This window comes from Rattus norvegicus, chromosome 11 (assembly GCF_021556685.1).
Source record: "Rattus norvegicus strain SHRSP/BbbUtx chromosome 11, alternate assembly SHRSP_T2T, whole genome shotgun sequence".
Taxonomy (NCBI): Eukaryota; Metazoa; Chordata; class Mammalia; order Rodentia; family Muridae; genus Rattus; species Rattus norvegicus.
Window position 1 is genome coordinate 90,457,691 of NC_141544.1, and position 21,124 is coordinate 90,478,814.

General features: G+C 45.3%; 1 long non-coding RNA gene across 2 annotated transcripts in view; it reads right to left on the minus strand.

Annotated features, from left to right (window-relative positions):
* Positions 1-7,085: 7,085 nt before the first annotated feature.
* LOC148002669 (uncharacterized) overlaps positions 7,086-21,124 on the minus strand; it is a 56,440-nt gene continuing 42,401 nt past the window's right edge. For both annotated transcript variants that reach the window (XR_015633176.1, XR_015633177.1), the window contains one exon: positions 7,086-7,932. This is a non-coding gene — a long non-coding RNA (uncharacterized LOC148002669). The remainder of the gene's footprint in view (positions 7,933-21,124) is intronic.

Genomic DNA, 21,124 nt, shown 5'->3' on the forward strand with positions numbered 1-21,124 from the left:
TGGATTATTCTTTGAGTTTGGCCAACTGCCTGGTTTCCTTCCCTGACCTCTGGGCTTCTGATTTAGGTTTGAGATTGAGAATTCTAGAATTCTAGAATCACAGAGGAACCCAAAACACCTCAGCTGAAAAGAACTCTGTAACCATGTTTTTAGAGAGAGGATTCTTCGCATCCCCCGTATTTTGTGTGTCTTTTCTAGTCCCATGAAGGCTAAGCTTCCACGGCTGCAGGCTTCTAACTTGTTCAAACGTTTTGTTCCACATGGTGATACCTGAGGCCTTGAAGCTGATTACAGCTCTCTCAGGAAATCAAAAGGACACTGGGTCCTGATGTTAAACTCAAGTTAGTTGAGCATCAACTTAGGCCTAAGATCAGCAGGGGAAAATGTCTTCCCTGTAGACTCATGGGTTCCGGGTGCCAGCGGTAAGCCAAACTTATATCTACCCCTTTAGCGGGTCAGTGCAGACCTCCCAGCCTATCTCCACTTCCAGTGTGCTCATTCCAGGAAATTATGATCTGCTCTGGGGACAGACTACAGGCACTCTGAACCAAGGTTTCTCTCCCCGTGCATCAACAGCTTAACATATATCCACAAAGCAAACAGGCTCAGAGTACATGGTAGTCTGACCCACCAGGCTTTGGAGTTGAGATTCTTATAGAAAACAACCTTGGCTTCTTTGAGTTGAAGGCTCTTAGGGAGTAGTTATAAGGAATTGCCCAAAAAACTGCTTGGGAGTCTCTTCTAGAGATTACGGTCTCAGTGCCTGAAAGGGCCAGATAACAGACATATTAGATGGACCAGCTGAGGGGGAGAAAATGAGGACCGGTGAGGGGTGTGGTAAAAAGCCACGGGGTTTCTTTGCTGGAGATGCCACAACACAGCACAGGCAGGGCCATCTGAACAACAGAACGTATACTCTAGATGTCCGAAGTCTGGGTGTGGGCACAGTTGGTTCACCATGTGAACTGAGAAGGAAGGATGTGTTCCAGGCCATCTCCTTGGCTCACAGGTGACATCTGCATATGCACAAGGCATTCTCCCTGTGCACATGTCCTTGTCTGTGTACAGATGTTCTCTTTAATAAGGATACCAGACACGCTGGCTTAGAGCCAACTCTGAATTAGACTCCTTAGCTTCGGTAGTCTGAACAGACATTATCTCCGATAAAGATCACATTCTAAGTTACAGGTGGTTAGGCATCAACATAGTTATTTTAAGGGGACACAATTCAATCCATGACACTCGGCCAAAGCAAAACAAATCAGAGGGTTAGATGGGGCAGGCTCACTGCCCCGATTCTGGGTTCATTCAGCAGCCTGTATGCCAGTGGAAACACAAGTGAAGCAAGGGGGCACTCCAGAAGTCAGGGGCAGGGGCAGGGGCAGATAGGGATAGGCCCCCCGAGTCCCAGCCCAGTTTCCTGCCACCTGCGGTTTAAGAGTCTATGTCTAGCATTTGTATGCTCTCTCAACACCCTAGAAGACAAACTCTCTGAGCTGCAGCTGGGTGGGGCAGGAGATGGCATATAGCAGGCACAGGTGGGAATGTGGGTTATGGTATGGTCCTTACTTAGCAAAGTTCTAGGCATTTTATGGTTATTGCTGACCTAGCACTATGGGCTGCTCTGAGCTTTATTTGCCAGTGATGATTTCTAATACAGCCCGACGGAGGGAGATCAAAAGGACCAGCAATGGACTTTATTGTCTCATCTCTAAGAGCAGACATGCTAACTAAAAATTGAAAACTATGCTTTTAGTCATGCAGAGTGGATCGTGTCTGTAATTAGACAACTGAGGCAAGAGTTCTGTGATACTGAGGCCAGCCTTGACTATGTAGTGAGTTTCATGCCCTCTAGCCTGCAGCAAAAAGCCAAGTCTCAAAAGTTACCACTACCACAGTAGGCTTATTGTCTGGTCAGTAGACTCGCTAGTTGAATACACACAAAGTAAAATAGAAAAATCAGGAAAAATAAAACTAGCAGGAGAATAAAATGGCTGAAGTCTTTGTTCTTGTTTCCAGTAGTCAAGGTGCACATCGAACGCCCAGAATCAGTGACTCTTCCTTGTCTGCACAAAGATCTGAGCACCATCTAACTTTAGGGTTGTTCTGTGTCCTTTAACTATCGACACACACATTTCACTCGGACGGGAAGGGCATGCTCACCTAGACACTTGGTTCTAGCTCCTTCATGGAACACACACAGTAAGGAACTCACCCAGCTCCTTCATTAGTAAGAAGCAGATCAATAACTTGGAGGAAGTGGTTCTCAACATCCCTAAGGCCGCAGCCCTTTCATATCGTTCTCGTTGTGGGAACCCCTCAACCATAAGATTATTCCCATTGCTACTTTATAACTGTAATTTTGCTACTGTTTTGAATTGTAATGGAAATATCTGTATTTTTCCGATGATCTGAGGTGACACCTGTGACAGCATCATTTGACACTCCCACAAAGGGACTGTAACCCATAGATTTAGAACCACTATTTCTAGACATATCCTCTTTTTATTAAAAGTAATGTTGCCTGTATTGCACTAATTATTCACCCTTATTATACTAATGCCAACATCTTGACTGATTATTTTCTGGCTAACAGATACAATCTGAGCACAAATATGCAAATACAGATATGCAGCCCAACAACAGATATGCAAATAAAAACAAAAGGAGCTAGAAAATCAAGAAAGGATATGATAGAAGTTAGTATTTATTTCAAGTTATATACATTAATGTTGAGCATGTCCTTCCCTTCCTTATAATTAAGCATCTCACCAGACACGGGTTATACATCTGTAGTTCTAGGCACTGTGGAAGTTAGGGCCAGTGGAGTGCATGAGCCTGGGGGTCAGGGAACAGCCTTGTCCACACAAGTTCCTGCCTTGATAACTTGCATCTGTTCAATCATCTATCAACGATAGTGCATACCTCCTGCGGTTGCTTCCTTTGGAGCACGCTGTGAAGTACATTGTTCTTCATTCCTGTTCTGTAGACACAAAAATTTATCTAGGATCACTGTAGTGTAAGTTACAAGTGACAGACTCTGGGTCCTCGCTGCAGCTTCTGGCTTCAGTTTACCTTTCTGTGTTCCTTTCCCGTTATCTCCTCTCTCTGTCTCTTTCTGTCTCTCTCTCTGTCTCTCTCTCTGTCTCTCTCTCTGTCTCTCTCTGTCTCTCTCTCTGTCTCTCTCTGTCTCTCTCTCTGTGTCTCTCTGTCTCTCTCTGTCTCTCTCTGTCTCTCTCTCTCTGTCTCTCTCTCTGTGTCTCTCTGTGTCTCTCTGTGTCTCTCTGTCTCTGTCTCTCTGTCTCTCTGTCTCTCTCTGTCTCTGTCTCTCTGTCTCTCTCTGTCTCTCTCTCTGTCTCTCTCTGTCTCTCTGTCTCTCTCTGTCTCTCTCTGTCTGTCTCTGTCTCTGTCTCTGTCTCTCTCTCTCTCTCTCTCTCTCTCTCGCCTCTTCCAGCTCCAAGAACTGGCAGAATGGAAGCTCCTCAGGGCAAGCGCTCCGCCTGCTAGTCTGGGATAGGACTCTATTGTCTGATACAAGGCCTGACAAGTCCCAGGAACTTACCACACAGCTGAATTGAAGTTCCCACTGAATTGAAGTTCATGACTTATATACTGCTGTGCTCTCAAGAGTTGAAGCTGCTGGTACTAGGCAGTTGCTGCTGGGAAGTGAGCACAAAGGACCCATGCTCAGCAGCAGAGCTTGTATCCTTGGAGGTGCAGAGTTCTATGTCACAGCTAAGTTCACCACCATTGGAGATTCCTGTGGAAGGAACCTGAATGACCGAAGAGCCATTCCCACCATTCTTGATTTTTTTTTTCCTTTCCCTAAGGACAACTCTTCAGGATGGTGGGGATGTGTTTCTTATCATTTAATCTGGGAAAAAAATGTCCCGGGTTTTTCCAACCTCTTAGCACTTCCTTCTTGAGGCTTTTGCCTTCTCAAGTTGGTAAGCATTGACTTTGAGTTACAAAGTGTGCTGTTTGCTGGCGTGACACACTAATCTGATACCTTATCCATCAAGACCTTCTTACAAGTTACACAGCGTCTTGCCAAGAAAATCATTTCTACAGCACGAAGAAGGAGGGGACTTCTTTCCCCAAACATCCTGGTCATTCCACCACGTCCTTCCAGTATAATTCTGGGACTGTCCACCCAACAATCTGAAAACAATGGGCTTCGAGGGAACCAGGAGAACCGGCTCCTTCTTGCTGAGAACCACTCTATGCCCTTTAACCCATGCCATTTCCCATCCCACACTGTACCCCTCAAGGTTTACCATCAAGGCCTATGGTGACTGTAGCCCTGTCTATAACTTGTGTGAGATATGTAAGACCCCACTCAGCTTGTGAAAATTAAACTCATCCTGCTATCCACAAACTCTTCTTGAGTTGGGAGCAGCAGGCCATGTGCCTCCGTAAACCAGACTTCTGTAAGTTCCTTTCCTCCCCGCTTCGTCTCATCACCATGTAATCCCTAAGACTGGCTCATTTTCCTTCCTTACCATGTGCTTTAAAAAACCCTATTAGATATTCAGGACCCAACACTAAACACCATGGGGCCTTGACTGTTCCCCAAGAATTCATAGATATTCGTGTCATCACCCCAGTCAGTGAGCTTCTTTGAACCAGTGTCTTCGTTTGATAAATGTGACTATCTAAGGCTGGTGTCAGGGTCAGGAGAGACAATACTCATGAGTCATAACACAATCTACAGGGTTAGAATGGCATCCTAATGTTTGTGGAGTGATTTCTAGAAGGTAATTGGTGAATCATCTCAGCTTAGGGTTTGCATCATAGCTAAGCCTAGCGTGGTACTCTTCAGAAGTATTTGCCAGGTACTATTGTCTAAGATTCAACACAAGGAGCCTTTGACCCGACCTGTCCAGGAGAGCATGCCCCTAGGGCATGTGTGATACTGACCTGGAAAATCCCAGAGGAAGAGATCCTGTTTGTCTGGAAATGGTCTCTTGTTATGGGTGGTCTGGACACCAAACATTTAAGTATGAATCAGGCCCCCAACGATGTGCAAGGACTTTAAGATAATGCAGATGCTTTCAGGGAAGAAATACACAGTGCCTTGAAACATGTGGTAGACCCCTACCCCTGCCTATTATATAGGAGGGTACCTATACATTTATTTCAGCTATGATTGTGTATGTGTGTGTATGTGTGTGTGTGGGAGAGTGTGTGTGTGAGTGTGTGAGAGAGAGTGTGTGTGAGTGTGTGTGAGTGTGATTGTGTGTGAGTGTGTGTGAGAGTGTGTGTGAGTGTGTGTGTGTATGTGTGAGTGTGTGTGAGTGTGTGAGTGTGTGTGAGTGTGTGTGTATGTGTGAGTGTGTGTGAGAGTGTGTGTGTGAGTGTGTGTGAGTGTGTGTAAGAGTGTGTGTGAGTGTGTGTATGTGAGTGTGTGTGTGAGAGAGTGTGTGTGTAAGTGTGTGAGTGTGTGTGTGTATGTGTGAGTGTGTGAGTGTGTGTGTGAGAGTGTGTGTGTGAGTGTGTGTGAGTGTGTGTAAGAGTGTGTGTGAGTGTGTGTGTATGTGAGTGTGTGTGTGAGAGTGTGTGTGTAAGTGTGTGAGTGTGTGTGTATATGTGAGTGTGTGTGAGAGTGTGTGTGTAAGTGTGTGAGTGTGTAAGTGTGTGAGTGTATGTGTGAGTGTGTGTGTGAGTGTGTGTGAGTGTGTGTGAGAGTGTGTGTAAGTGTGTGAGTGTGTGTGTATGTGAGTGTGTGTGTGAGAGTGTGTGTGTGTAAGCGTGTGAATGTGTAAGTGTGTGAGTGTGTGTGTGTGAGTGTGTGTGTGAGTGAGTGTGTGTGTGAGTGAGTGTGTGTGTGAGTGAGTGTGTGTGTGAGTGTGTGTGAGAGTGTGTGTGAGTGTGTGTGAGTGTGTGTGTGAGTGTGTTGTGAGTGTGTGTGTGCACGTATCTTTAGTAGATGCGATTGGTTTATCTTTGCCCTATGCAAGTTGTACAGTCAAGTTTCTATGCTTCTGTGCAAAGAGGAAAAGTGGAGAAAATGCTAGCCTGTGTTCTGCCTCTGCCGGCCTAGGCCTCAGCCACACAGCTTTATGTTCCAGGGTCTTAACGATCTTGCCACATAACTCTACCTGCCTTCCAGGGGTCTGTGGTCAGGAGAGTCCCCCTTCTGCTCAGGAATCACAATCCTGGATTCATCTCTACGAGCACTACCTGCAGTGCCTGCTGTTTGAAACGTTTACTTCTGCAGCCTCACTCACTGAGAACTCAGAGCCCAGCAGCCAAGACTCCGGAGCATTTCGAATGAGTAGGATGCTGACACCTGAAGACAAGTTGAGACAAGGTTTCTCTGTGTAGCGCTGGGTTTCCTGGAACTCATTCTGCAGGTCAGGCTGGCCTCAAACTCAGAGACCTACATGCCTCTGCCTCCCAAGTGCTAGGATTAAAGGTGTGAGCCACCACTCCTGGCTGAAGACAAGTTTGAGAGGCTGGGATTTAGCCTTGCAGGGCTGTGAAGAATAGCAGCAGTGAAGCAAGTTTTACCTGGTGTCAAAGATAAACAAAGAGAAAGAAAGCCACAGGAGAGCTGGGGGAGCTTTAGTGTTTCCTCTCCTGCCAAGTGCCCTGAGGACCAACCTCCCCTCGGCACCCAGCCTCCTTCTCCTGACCTAGCCAGAGAAGCTTTAAAATGCATCCATCATGTTATAGGATGTCATGCACCTTTTTCTTCCCAAGTTTCTCTCTGTCATTTCCTTTACAGTGTTTCATAGCCGATCTATGAGCTCCTGCACACCTCCCTAGCAATATCCTCTCTGCCTAAAATAACCCTCAATAATAAACCTTCCCCACCAACCATTCGGTTTCAATCTCGTCGATAAACTCAACTCACCTATACAGAAAAAAAAGATGTGCTTGCTGCTATATTGGCATGATAGTACGCTCGTGTTCTGTCATAGTAGCTTACAAAGGTGGTATGGACAACGTGTGTGGATTTCCAGAGACAAGATATCAACATGCTGTACAATGTCATTAATAGTCATTCATATTTTTCCTTCTTGTCTAATTTTTCATTTCCCCTTGAACTATCACAATAAACTACAACAGAAAAGACTTTTCAGTTTAAAAAAATAAAACTTTAATTTCTATAACAATTGAAATATTGACAAAAATTATCACCTGCAATCAACAACAGATGATGTTTTGATTTCAAGGACATGCAAGCATATGTACATTGTACTGATATGCAGTCAGAGTTAAGAACAACATGTTATCTAACCTGTCAATTCCAATCAATTTGAAAACAATTGGTGACTTGGGTCACCAAGCTTAAGTCTATCAACATCCTGAATGAAGAACCCTCCAGCCTCACCTTGCCTCTTTCCTGAGTGCCGGTCAGGCAGGGCACTTCCTTCCTCTACCTTATGCAACGCATGAACTAATAGAGCATCTCTGCTGGCCTTTTGCACTAGTCATGTTTTATTTTGCAGAAACATTCTCAAATGGGAGGACTCAAAAAGAGAACCCTAAAGTCTTTCTAAGTCGTTTGGTCCCTTTCCCCTTTGGGAAATGGCAGGGGCTCTTATGGAAGCTACCTCTCAAGCGTTGGGAGAATGGAAAGAGTAGATGGGCTTAGACTAAAGTCCCAGGAAGGTTAGGACCTGTAGGAGACTTGGAACTAGCATTTCGCCAGTAGACTCTCAAACCGGAACACTGATGTTTTACTACATCATCTAATAGAGGGGATGTGAGGAGTCCTAAATCCAGCAGCAGATGAATCCCCATAACGAGGACGTTGAATTCAGGACAGCAGAAGCTAATCTCAAAGTTTTGTGTCTCAGCCTGGTGCTGCTGCTGCTGCTGCTGCTGCTGCTGCTGCTGCTGCTGCTGCTGCCTGGAGAAAGGCTCTTCTGAGCATTTCTTCTAGAACCAGAGGATCTATTTTCATGGAGCCCATTTCCTCATCTGTGAATAAAAGTTTGGACTAGATAAAGTCAATTCCACTCCAAGTCTGGCCACGAAAACAGATCATGAATTCAAATTTTATCCTACTTTCCGTTCTCATGGTTTGGCGTCTGTGGGACGTTTGCATAATGCCAATTATGAGACAGGAAGGGCTGAGGAGATGGCTCTGTGGGTAAGGTGCTGCAGCGAAAAGCATGAAGACCTGAATTTGGATCCACAGCACCCAAGTTTAAGATGGGCACAGCAGTGCAATGAAGCGCCAGGACCAATGACCCTGGAATTTTGAGGCAGGCCAGCCAATCCTGAAGCTCATCAGACAGACAGCCTAGCTGAATAAAGGAGACCAGACAGTCCCTGTCTCAAAAATACAAAAACAAACAAAAACACAAAACAAAAAGGCAGAGAGGAATTGAGGAAGACATCTGACGTTTCCCACAGGTATTGACACACACACACACACACACACACACACACACACACACACACACACACACCACATGAGTGCACATAGACAGGAACCATCTATAAACCATACACATGCTGCTGATGTTGACAATGGAGAGGACGGTGATGGTCATGACGCACTCAATGTAGAGTAGATTTTTCTCTCTTGTGTGATGGGAGTGCTTCAAGTTATGCCAAGCTTCTAGACCTTTATCTGTCTACCCGCTGTGTTCTTTGTTCATGTGCTCTCTGTGCCTAGAAGAGTCACACAGCATTTGACCTTGCTGTTATAGCACCAACTTTGCCCCTTCATTTTCTTCCATATAACTTATTTTTCTACCCTCCCTTTGTTTCTTTCTTTATTTTGTGTAGTGGGGGAGCTTAGGGTACTTTGGTGTCTTTTCATGTAAGTTAGAGCCCTGAAATTTCCTGCAGCCCTTATACCTATACCATATGCAGTATACAGGACCAGCCAACTGCATACTGGGTATAATAAGGGGGCTCTCTATTGCCCCAATTACTCAATTTGAGCCCTAAACTTGAATTTTCATTTTAATTTGAAGTTCATTGTTATCAACTACATTAAAACTGAACAATCCCAGTCTGTGCCTACTCCATAATAAATGCATGGTTTTAAAATATATTTTGTTATTCATAGGTAACGTGTCATATATTAATTGTATGCTTAGCACTTGAGTAGGAACCTGTCCATCTATCCAGGCTCAAGTCTCCTCTGTGGGAGACCCAGAGAGTTCCACCCAAGGTGGGGCATTGCTATGCTGGGAGATAATCAAGCTCATCAAAGGGTGTGTCTTTTTAATATTTATGGCTCCCACAGAGTGTGCTGGTGGCTTTCTGGTGATAATTATTTAGCAGATGTCTTGTGCACTAACAAGGTTTGACTACGAATTCTTCAGAATATCAACTTTGATTCTGAAAAGAATGGGACTCAAGGTACCCACCATAACATCTTAGGCTGGAAAAAACTTTCATTTTCAACAACTTGTCCTCAACTTTGATGTCATAAGTCATTGTCTCTTCAAGACAAGTAGACAGATCCCCCATTTGTGTGCAGGGGAGGCTTGTTCCTTGAAGAGCCATCTCAAAGAGAAGAATGTTGGCTGCGGGTCCAGTCTCCTGAGTGTGAGAACATTGGCCAAGCACTAAACTTTTCCTAGTCTTCTGTTGCTTTGTTTATAAAATAGGGAAAACGATAACCCTCATTGTTCTATTATTTGGTTGTAAGGATTAAACGACTCTCAGAACAGTGTTGGGCACAAAACAAGCACACAGAGTGCAGTCAATCAGCTAACCTCAACGAGAGACTATCAATCACGGAAAAGCAGAATGATGTGTTCTATGCCGAAATAGAATTATGTGATAGGGAAGAGATTAATTCTGAGGGATCACAGATGACTTCAGAAGTTACGTTTCAATCAAGGAAGTAAAACATGAGCTACGATATAGACTAGTTATTATTGAGCCTTAATCCTCACAGTTGTACCTGCTGGCTGATTAGTTAACATTAGACTGCCGCTCTTCCCTTTATGCTTCACGTGAGTCGGAACAGCAGACAGCCGGAAAAGGAAAAGGGGAATGGATTAGGATGGACGAAATCAAGGGCAACCTGAGTCTCACCAGGATTCCTGCCTCTGCTGCCCTGGAATTAAAAGCTTCCTCAAGAGGAGAGCTTGATAGAATTGGAGGAACTACAAAGTGTCAGCTGATGCTACTCCTTAACCAACCACATATGCCAGCCAACCAGGGACAACTTGTATATGACACTCCAACACATGTTGTCTTGCACCTTGCACCAGCCACATTCTATGTTAAAACATGGTAGCTTCATTTCTGTATTCCAAATATCATACATCCCATCTCCTGTGACCAATAGCGATCGGGGAACCATGCAGTGGAAGAGGCTTCTGGGAAATGTAGTTTGTTTGCCAGTAAGATCAACCATACTTGCAGAGAGGTCTGAAACTAGGTCTGAAAGTTTAATTACCTATTCTGGGCAGAAATGGGAAGGATATTGCAGACTGACCCTGGAAATATAACATGCAAAGCATGAGTAGGTCTGGAGTATTCAAGACGGTCAAAGTGGCTGCAGTCAATTCCCCCCACCCCTGATAAGCTACGGAATCAGTTCAACATAACCATGATTACTGCGGTTTGGGGAAGTGGATTGATTATTCAGTGGACCCTAATGATTTTACTAAAGAAAGACCCAAAGGCAGACTTCTTAATGCCGCTAATTAAATGTCCTTCCTACTATTAAGACAGTGAACGAGTAAGCAGGTTAGAAGCGCTGAACTCTGGACACCTGGGATTCAATTCCAGTCTTGCTCTGTTGGTGACCTCTAACAATCTGCCAATCTGTGAACCTCATGCCCTCCTCCCTAGAAAAGGGCAACTGACCTAAACAACAGCTGGATCTCCAGAGTCCTTTTAAGCTTTAATGGTCTCCTGTTTCCTGGCAGTTGCAGAATGACAAACTGGGCATTGTGTCTTCCTGGGGAAATGCAGTGCTTTTGCTGTGTGACTTGACTTTTTACCCTAGGCTTTGGAAGCAGTACAGGGCAATGCAGTCTACTATGTTTTTGCATAAGGCCCAGACCTAACTTGGGTTGGTTGTTCAAGGCCAGTTCAAGGATGGAAGTCTTCTGTGTCTAGCCCTGCAAGTTGGAAGCACCCAAGACGGTCAGGAAGTAGACAATAGAACTTGGAGAATCTGGCCCTGTGTTGATCCATAGACTTAGGGATTCCTGCGTGGAGAAACTTAAGGAGAGCAATACAGACTCCAGAAACTGATCATTCTGTGCATTCTCATATTGAACTGTGTTCCTACAAGGATTACAGGATTGAAGACTGTGGAAAGGGCTAGCCTAGGACACATAGGTACTGGCATAAATTCCAAGGTGACTATTACCTCCACCCAGCCTTTCAACTGCAAGTACAAGGAAAATATTTTTGATTCTAGATAGAGAAGTGGATCCCTGCTAAAAAACTGGGCAAAGTCAGACTGAGTCTTTACCTTCCTTGACCTATTTTACAGATGTTTAAATATTGTAGTTTCTGGAAGCTGATGTATTGTCCTCTATCTGATCCAATAACATGTTAATGCATTTATGTTTTTATATAAAATTAGGTTTTTGCTCCCAAAAATATGGTTGTATTTGTGCTTATTATCTAGAATTGTGAGAAATATCAACTTTGAAGTCAGAAAAGCCAATTTTGAACTTAACCTTTACTTAATACTTTTTAATAAACTTGGGAAATTAATTCTTCTTTCTCTAAAAGGAACATGAAAACATTGATTGTTCACAGGGTATCTACTTATTTTTTATTATAATTCTTAAATGAGAGTCATGTGGTATGTTTTAAGTGTTCAATAAGTATTATTTCTTATCCTTCTGGAAGCTCAAAAAGTAGAAAATAATAAATCCCTTGTTTCCAAGTTTCATGTTTACTAGTTGCTGTCTACTGCCCTCTGAGCAGTTGAGTGACCAGAAAATACAAAGAAGTTGATAAAAAAAGATTATGGGAAAATTAAAAACAGACTTATTAGCATCGTTATTGTTGTTTTATTATTCATACAAATTACTAAAGACACTTTGTTCTCTGGTGTTTAAAGGCAGAGCTAATTTATCCTCTACTATGGGATTGATACCTGTATGGGTATCAATCTGAAGTCAGTTGTGAATGCCACACAGCCTTGTTTTAGACACTAAATAGTCCTGAGCCTGGCTGAAGGGACAAAGCCATTAGAGCTAACAAGCTCTCCGTCATCAAGTCAAGCACTCCTTAGACAGAGAACCAAAGACTCGGGTTGGCACCCAAGTGGCTTGTCCAAGAGCTCCTACATCACTGTGAGCAGTAGCATTAGGGTTGGTACGCATGTCATGCTTCCTCATGGAGTAACTCATGCCACCAGAGAGCCTTTGCTGATTGACCCTGTAATCATAGAAAATTCTTCTGACTTCTGGGTACCTGTCTCTCCACGAAAGCAAAGATGACAAGAAGTGAGTGTCCACATCTCATACAGATAGTTAGGTCCAAGTGACAGCAAGCAGTCAGCTCTAAAGTTGGGCACTATTCATTTATTATTAATAAAACTCACCTCAGTGTTACAAAAGGAGATGCTTCTTCGTCATGAAATGATAACACACACACACACACACACACACACACACACACACACACACACAGAGTTGACTGAGTCAGAGATTAGCAAGCCATTACCATATGGAACAACCCAGGATAAGTCATTTAACTTCTCTCGAACCCAGTGTGGGCATTGGTCAACTGAAGACTCTGGTCCAGGGAATCTTAAAGTTTCCTTCTAGGCCCAAATATATATTCTCCCACCTTCTAGTTTCCTTAAGCTTAGAGTTCAGCCATGGGCTAAATACATTTTCCAATGGCAAGAACCTTTATTATCTTAGAGTCATTAGCAAGGAAATTTCAAACACTAGTAAGAATGGAACTGAAACTAGGACAAGCATATACATTTCTTTGTAAGCATAGCTCATCTGGTCTAGAGTCCTGACCAAGTAAAGACACAATGGAATTATTTCACTTTGAGTTTTCCACTTCGTGTTTTGGGAGGACTCCAGGTCTCTCCTTTTTTTTCTCAGGGTAAACATCTTCCCAGGGACCCAATCTGTGCATATTTATTCTGTGCATATTTATTGACTAACACTGGTAAAAAGCCAGGAGAAGCTGATCCATGCCAAAACAGAATGGTGGTTCCTTGTCTTTATCTCACTCTACCTTCTCTGGGTCAGACCATGGTGAAGCAGCTGAATCTGTCCTAGGGAGCGGTAGGGACTGAGCTCGAGAGCCTCCACTTTCATGACCCATTTCAAGCTTCTGTTTTCTACTTAGGAGAAAGCAACAAGTCCAGGAAGTGCTCTCCCAGTTCATTTGAGAGCTATCACCCCACCCCTGACTCCTCTGGGTTTTTAAAGTCTCAGAGCAAGTGGGACAGACAGATGAACTTCAGCAAAAACACAGGGCAGTTTCCAGAATCTTTTCCAAACAAGCCTTTGAACCTGAGGACCTTTGCCCACCTCTACATGTTTGTTCCTCAAATGTTTAGCCGGGGCTTGCCCATTGTGCCCTTCATCTGGGTGAAATTTTAACTGTTTCATCCACAGGTTGAATTCCCATTTAATTCTCAAATAAGGGTGAACTCAGCAGGCTGATATTTAAAAGAAATCTGAGTGAATGTGTCAGCCTGTGCTTGGTTTTCATAGATGAAAGATCCCTTGGGAGAACATACTAAACTGAGCCAGGCAGAGGTCAGGTCATTTGGACAATGTCAAATCAGCAGTCTGAGGGGCCAGAGTATTTCAAGAGGAAGTCGGGTGTCCCTGCTTCAGCTCTTACCCCTCCCCAGCTGCCTTCAATGCAAGGCTAATTGCAGTCCTTGAGAAGCAACTCTGGATCTGTTTACTGCTAGCTTTGAAAAAGACTTTGGGACACAAAATGGGCATCACTGTGGAAAACATTTCAGTTGCAAATGGATTAAACAGGTGGCCTGCTCGCCAGAGCACTGGAGGGATGTGGAATGGGCATCTGTGGTGAGGGGGAGACAAACTTAAAGGTGCTCTGCTTAAACTTAAAAGAGACTCTGCTCTGAAAACCTACAGGAGTCAGGGGCAGAACTCTTGGTGAAGGGCATGAATGCGTAGGCCACCGGGCCAGCCTGCAAGCAGAGGCTGAGATAAGGAAGCAAGAGTAGTTGGACACACACACGCGCGCGCACACACACACACACACACACACACACACACACACACACACACACACACCTGAGCAGGTCCTCCCACTCCCAGCAGCAACACAGCAGAGAAGCTTTAGATCCTTTGCTGGGAGTTCATAAGTGGGCGCTCATGGAAAGAACGGGGAGATAGCTGGACACATGGCTCAGTGGTTAGGTGTGCATACAGCTCTTGCAGAGGACCTAAGGTTGGTTCCCAGCACCCACATTAGGCAGCCCACAGCTGCCAATAACTCCAGTTTCAGAGAGATCAAATTCTTCTGGCTTCCTAGGGCAATCACCCCCCCCCACACACACACACATACACACATAATTACAGAATTAAATCATAAAAGAAAAAGCAGGTAAATCCTCTGTATAGAAGCACATCAACAAATTATGAAGTCCAAGATCCAATCCAGGCAGAGCAAAGCAGAAGAATGGGGTTGGGTAGCAAAAGGATAGAACTTCACATATCACATAATCTGTGACCCTAAATAAAGGTTCCAGGGCAGTTCAGAAAGGCCTAAATTTGGAAGTTGGCCCCTATGGCTCAAATTACCACAGTAGCCACGGCCTTCTGTTTCCTGGCCTATCCTCCAGACTGGCCACCAGCTCTCCATGTAACTAATAATAATCTTGAACTTCCCACCTTCTTAGCCCTTACCCCAAGTGCTGGGATGAGGGGCGGGGGGGGGGGGGGGGCGGCTGGCAGTATCACACCATGCTATTTCTCACATATAAAGTAGGTATTTCCTCGTGTGTGTGTGTGTGTGTGTGTGTATGTGTGTGTGTGTGTGTGTGTGTGTGTGTGTGTGTGTGTGTGTAGGACATAGACAGGTGTAGGTACATCTGTGTGTATCTGCATGTGGAGGTCAGAGGTCAATCTCAGGCATTGTTCCTCAGGAGCCATTCATCTTGTTTCTAGAGACCTGATCTCTCACTGGAACTCAGGACTCACCAATGAGGTTAGCTGGGCTGTAGCAAGCTCCAAGGAGTCATGAGCATCTCAACCTCCTTAGCTAGCAGTGCGAACACAAACTCGGGCCACTACACTCGACTCTGAAAACATGTCCTTATTTAACAAGAGGATCAAACTCAGCTCCTCATGTTTGCATGTCAAGTACTTACTTTACAGTCCTTGATATCTCCCCAGACCTATAAAGTGGACATTTTGTTAAAAGGTCTCTGCTTCATGTAGTCGTAAAGACTAAATTAAATAATGTTTATGGAAAGTTCATGTTCTGTACCTGGCACAAAATAGGCACTGTTATAAATATTTACTGCATTTTAAGATTTAATAGAAACCTTCGTTCCTTCTGTGTTCCCCCAAACTGGTTTACCCTGTCACCCACTCACAAGCCCTATTTGTCACCAAAAGCAGCAAGGAGTACGTTATCTCTGGAGACAATATAAATTCGCTCCTGTATTTTTTTTTTACACTAAGCAAAGGGATTTCAAAATGCTGGGAAAAGCCAGAGCCAAAATGAATTCTCCCCAAACTCCCTCTCTAGAGCGCGCGCACGCACGCACACACACACACACACACACACACACACACACACACACACACACACACACACACACTCGAACTTTTAAACCTTGGAAATCAGACAAGAAAAGGGGGGAGGAGATAGAAAACAAAGCAGGCCCCGCCTCCCACCGGCTCTATCAGCTCACTTCACAAACACAAGGTGCTCTGTCAGAAGTGCCTTGGGCAAAGTTTGTACTTTGCTTGAATTCTCCCTCCTGTTTACCAAGGTAATAAACGGTCCTCCACTGCTCCAGGTGTAAAGCTATTATGAAAAGGCATATTTGTCTTTCGCCCCACCTCAGATGCACAGTTCTTGGGACACCGTGCTCTGGAAGGCAGTGAGAATTTATCTACAGAGAGAGGCACCAGACTGAGCCAGCCGCTCCAGGTCTGGGGATGCTGAGGCCTATCCCTGGGCATGCAGCCCGAGTTCCTCAGTCATCTCCTACATCTTCCCTTCCCACTGGTGTCCTATCAGACACCTACATTTGTCCCCTTGGCCCTGACAAATAACCCAACCCACCAGCACTTCCCAGGAGCCTCTGTTTGGACAAGTCACACTGTCCTGAGTGCTCCACACTATCTTTTCAAGAACAGCCCATCATCACCACACAGTTCCACCAGTGCAGGTAGGTAAGGGGAGTAGCTACAGACACCTCAGGAGCTTCTCCCATCCCACGCCCCCTGCAGAGGTTGATCACACACTGTTTGATTATCTGAGGCCCAGGCAGAGTGGGAGGAAACTTTCACCCAAATCTCTGACAGAGCTAAATGGCCTGGAACCCACTCAAAATTGTCAGTCGAGCAAAATCTTGGCACTCCGAGCAAGAAAGAATGTATGGAAAAGGGCAGGCTCGGAATGCCAGGGCTGTTAGCCTAGGCAAGTAGGAGAGCTTCAGGGGGGTCAGAGAGATGGTGCTGACTTCAAGCCCTGCTGACAGACCACCCAGAAACACAGAAGGCACCCAGCAGTAGTGTGCCACTGAACACCTTAGCTGTGAACACAGGCAGTTCTCTGTCCTGACTACAATCTGCCATCCCCTCTCAGCAGGGATCTTCTGCGAGGTAATTCTAATTCCTTCACAACGAGGGTTCTCATGTTTCCTGAGCCCTTACTCGGTAAAGGAGCTTAGCCAGGGTGGGTGTGGGGTGGGTGTAGTCCATTGTAAGCACTCAATAAATATCTTTGAACCATGAGCTAATTCCAGTATTGTTGCTTCAAAAATTATGCTCTCACAAGGTACTTAACCCCTGTGAGTTCAAATGCGATACCTATAAAATGAAAACTACTGTAGGATCAAAGTGTGGAGAGCACTTTGCTGCAAATGGGCCAAACCGAATGCTGCCAGTTACCAGGCAGGGCACGTGACTGAATGTGTGGTCTCATGCCTTCCCACCAGGCTTCCCAGTCAGTGCTCCCCTTTATAGCCTAGAAATTTAGTATCACAGCCATTCACTGAACAATGACTAAACACCCAGTGTGAGGCAGTGCATAGAACATTTCTGTCATTGTGCTGCCTCGTAGATGAGGACCGAGAGGGGGGGAACAGAAATCCCGTGGGGAATGCACCATTCCTGAGTGTCTAATATTCAATCATGCACACTCTACTCACTGAGGGCCAATCATTATACAGGCAACCGTTCTCATCGCCGGGGACTATTCATGAGACTAAATTAATGAGTCAACACAGCTTACTTCTTGTTCCTGTGACAGTCCTGGTCAGGCATGCCAGTTGCTATGGCAACTCCACTGCACTTAGTCATTCTGGGGCACAACTTCCTTTGGTCTTATGCCTCCACCATTCTCCAGGGCCTTGTCATTGCCTGGAAGAAGGCAAAACCCATAGGAGTGGGCACGGGAGGATCCCAGAGTCAGGCTCTGGGGGCTGAATTCCATACTTACTTCCACTAGAGTTCTATAAACCAGCACTCGGGCACATCTAACCACAAAGGATCTGAAACGACCCTCCTTGTTCCCAAGAAAACAGCTGTTGGGAAACAGCCACCTGATCCTGATTACAAAGATTGACTGGTCAGCCAGTATCCCTGCCCTCAAAGGGCTCTGCTGTGGGGCAGGGGCTAGGGGATATGATAAACAAGGAAACACAGAACAAGGAAGACCATCTCCTGTAATGTGGGGAGAATAAAACTGAGATGCTACGGTGACTGGAGTGGTCGAGTCCCTGTTGTGGATGGGGAAAAGGGTAATCTGACAGGTGACAGATGTTTGATGTTTGATTGATGGGATGCCTGTCTGATGACAGACAGCTGAAACTCCTGTGAGAACCAGTTAAGAGAGACTGCAAAGGTGCAGGCCCTGAGAGGAGCCACGCGCACAGTGAGGACTCAGCAAAGTTCACAGCCCTGCTAGAAAGAGGAGAACCCACTGAGGAAGAGCAACGAAGATAGGGACAGGCTGCAGACGGTTATAGAAGCCAGGCTTTTAAAAAATGAATTTCAAACACAAATTATGTATGTGAACCCATTTCCACCTACACAATATATCCATTCACCTAGCTATGGCCCATCTCCAGCTTTTCCACAGATCGTGGTTCCATATCAGTGACTTCTAATGGACAGGCTGAAGGGAGAAGCCAGAAGGAGCCTTTCCTTTTCTACGTCAACAGAAGGGTTTCTTCAGCTGGGCTCTGTCCCCCTGGTGGCTTGTGCTCTTGCTGAATAGTCCCGCTGTGGTCCAGCTTCCACGAGGAGATTCTGGTCTCTGGCTTCCAATAACGTGACCTCCTTTCTTTGTCCCGCTGGCCTAAGCAAGTACCAGTGGAGCAGCAACTGCTCTTGCTAATGCCTGTACCAGCTTCCCTATCGTTCAGTAATCTGTGTAGCAGAGAGCTGCCTGCAACTCCCTCTGAGTAGACATATGAAATAGCTTCAGTTCCTTAGCTGGAACCAAACGACCGATGTGAAACGCATGCTTTGGGAAAGCACCTCATGGAGGTGCCAGCCTAGCAGGTGCCAGGTCCACACTCACTGAATAGGTTTCTTACTGCCATTGCAACCATACAAGTTTATTATGGTGCAGTTCCGGGCATCAGAAGCCTGAATCCCACAGAGCTAAAATCCACCGAGAAGTACTGTTTGCCAGAATACACAGGCTACGCCAGCCCTTGGTTCACAGTCCTCTTGCCCACCTTTAAGCAAGCAATGGAGGTGAAACCGTTATTAAGATGCTACCTCTCTGTTTGACCCTGCTGGTCGATGTTCATGGATGTAATGACACTGGTGTTACATAGATCACCCACATATATGTCCATTTAAAACCAGTTGCCGCAGGCCTAATTCTACCTGGAACTCTAATTGACCCTGGGCATGTGAAATAACACTTTCATAGGTCTCAAAAGTTAGACAAGGACATCTATGCAGAACATTATTCTGCCTGCAGATTCACGGGCAAGCTAGAAGGGAGAGAGGTCAGAGGGTTTGGTAGAGGAGACAGCAGCATGGTACCTTACAAGGAACGTAGAAGAACCTGCACCTATGAGCTGAAATGATGGTAGAGACAAGAGCACTTTGGTCTTTTGGGTCAGAGACTGGTTTTTTTTCTCGAGATGCTTGAAGCATGACTTTCCGTGGCTAAGTCCTCAGCGCACGCTCTTGTTTGCCATGCCTGGGATGTGATGGTGCGACAGGGCTCCTGTTTGTCTCTCACTCAGGATGGCACGTAGGTTTCTTGTTTTCCCAGAAAAAGACTTCATTGTGGAAAGGGGAGTGGGTGAAGGCAAACTGTTGGCTGCCACACGTGAGGCCCATCAGTTGCAGTTCAGAGACAACTGGAGTTGACGCAGGCAATTCCTTCCAAATGTAATCAAACGCCTCCTGCTGCCAGACGATGTGTTATTCAGTGGGGATCTGGTGAGGGTTGTTGAGAATCTGAGATGCCTTCTGTAACTGGATCAGATGGGTACTGGGAGGAGACGGAGAACAGAGGGGACTTCACTTCCCTGGCAAGTTAACTTCCTAACTGTTGTGATTTCCAAGAGGCCCTTGTCACTGACTGCTGAGGAAGTGATCTATAGAGAGGTGGGAAGCAATTACCCTCTGGTGAGAGAGCAAGCTATGGGCAGGACCCACAGCACAGACTCTCAAGGAACACTCTGTGCCCTGCTCGCCCATTTCTGTGCGTTGAGGATAAGATCAGAGAGGATAGAGTTTGGGTAAAGATACATAGGCTGGCTTTTTTCTATTTTGAGCAGCCTTTATGGAAATGACTTTCTTCTTTTTTTTTTTTTTTTTCTTTTCTTTTTTTCGGAGCTGGGGACCGAACCCAGGGCCTTGCGCTTGCTAGGCAAGCGCTCTACCACTGAGCTAAATCCCCAACCCCGGAAATGACTTTCTTAATCTGCCTAATTTGAACTAGAAATCACACACACACACACACACACACACACACACACACACACACACACACACACACTGACCTAGGCAGAATAAGATAAGAAAATCTTTGTTGGCTGGTCTGTGCAGAAGGGAACATCTGTCTTTAGGGGCCTGGGCTGAGGGTGGTTGTTTTAGTAGCTACAGCCAAGAGACCTCAGGCCAGCCCTCTGAAGCTTTATAAACCACTGCTGGGTCCTGGGAACCTCTCAAAAGAATCTTTGGGACAGACACCTGTCAAAGGAACATGTCTTGACTGGGTGCCTCCAAACACTGCTATCAGTTGGGAACATTTTAAAGAAAGATCTACACTATAATACTGTGGTTAAGCAACATGCAGGGGGTGGCATAATTGCATCTTATCAGCATAGATATATTGCATTAAAAATACGTTCCTTCTTTACAGGCGTATTTTGGCCCCTGAGAATGTTGGAGAAGCAAGGGTTATTAACTCACTCAAAAATGGACGATGTCAAGGGAGAGACTCAGGAAAGGGTGATATGACACTTGGAAGAGAGCTGGGATTGGAAGCAGATTGACTTCTTGCTGCCTACCCTTTGCTACTTATTGGATTTTGAACCTGATGCATGTGCTAGCTATAAAAATAATATCAACATTTTAATATGTAGTATCAGTAGAAGTCTAACTCCACAAAATCAGATAAAACCAAGGAAACTACAATGACATTTAGATTGTACTCAAATCCCTGTCCTGGAACTGCCTCAGCCATAAACTGGAGATGCATCCTACGTCCTCCTCAATGGACACCGATAATAAGCAGAGCTCCTTCGAAGATTATACGTTATGGCTTGACCAATTGGGGGAGACCACGGTTGGTTGCGGTGCTGTCATCTGCTGGTGAGGCTCACGTGGGAGAAGCAATCGCCACCCACATGCCGTTTCAATCTTCCTATTTCTATCCAGTGTGATAGTGAGCACAGTATGTCTCCATGTCTGGTCTCTTGTCCTTTAACCAGCCCTAGTGTAGTGAAAGGTTGTGAGCATATCGTCATGGGTGACGGCAGAGTCTTGCCGTAGATGTCTATCCCACGTCACTG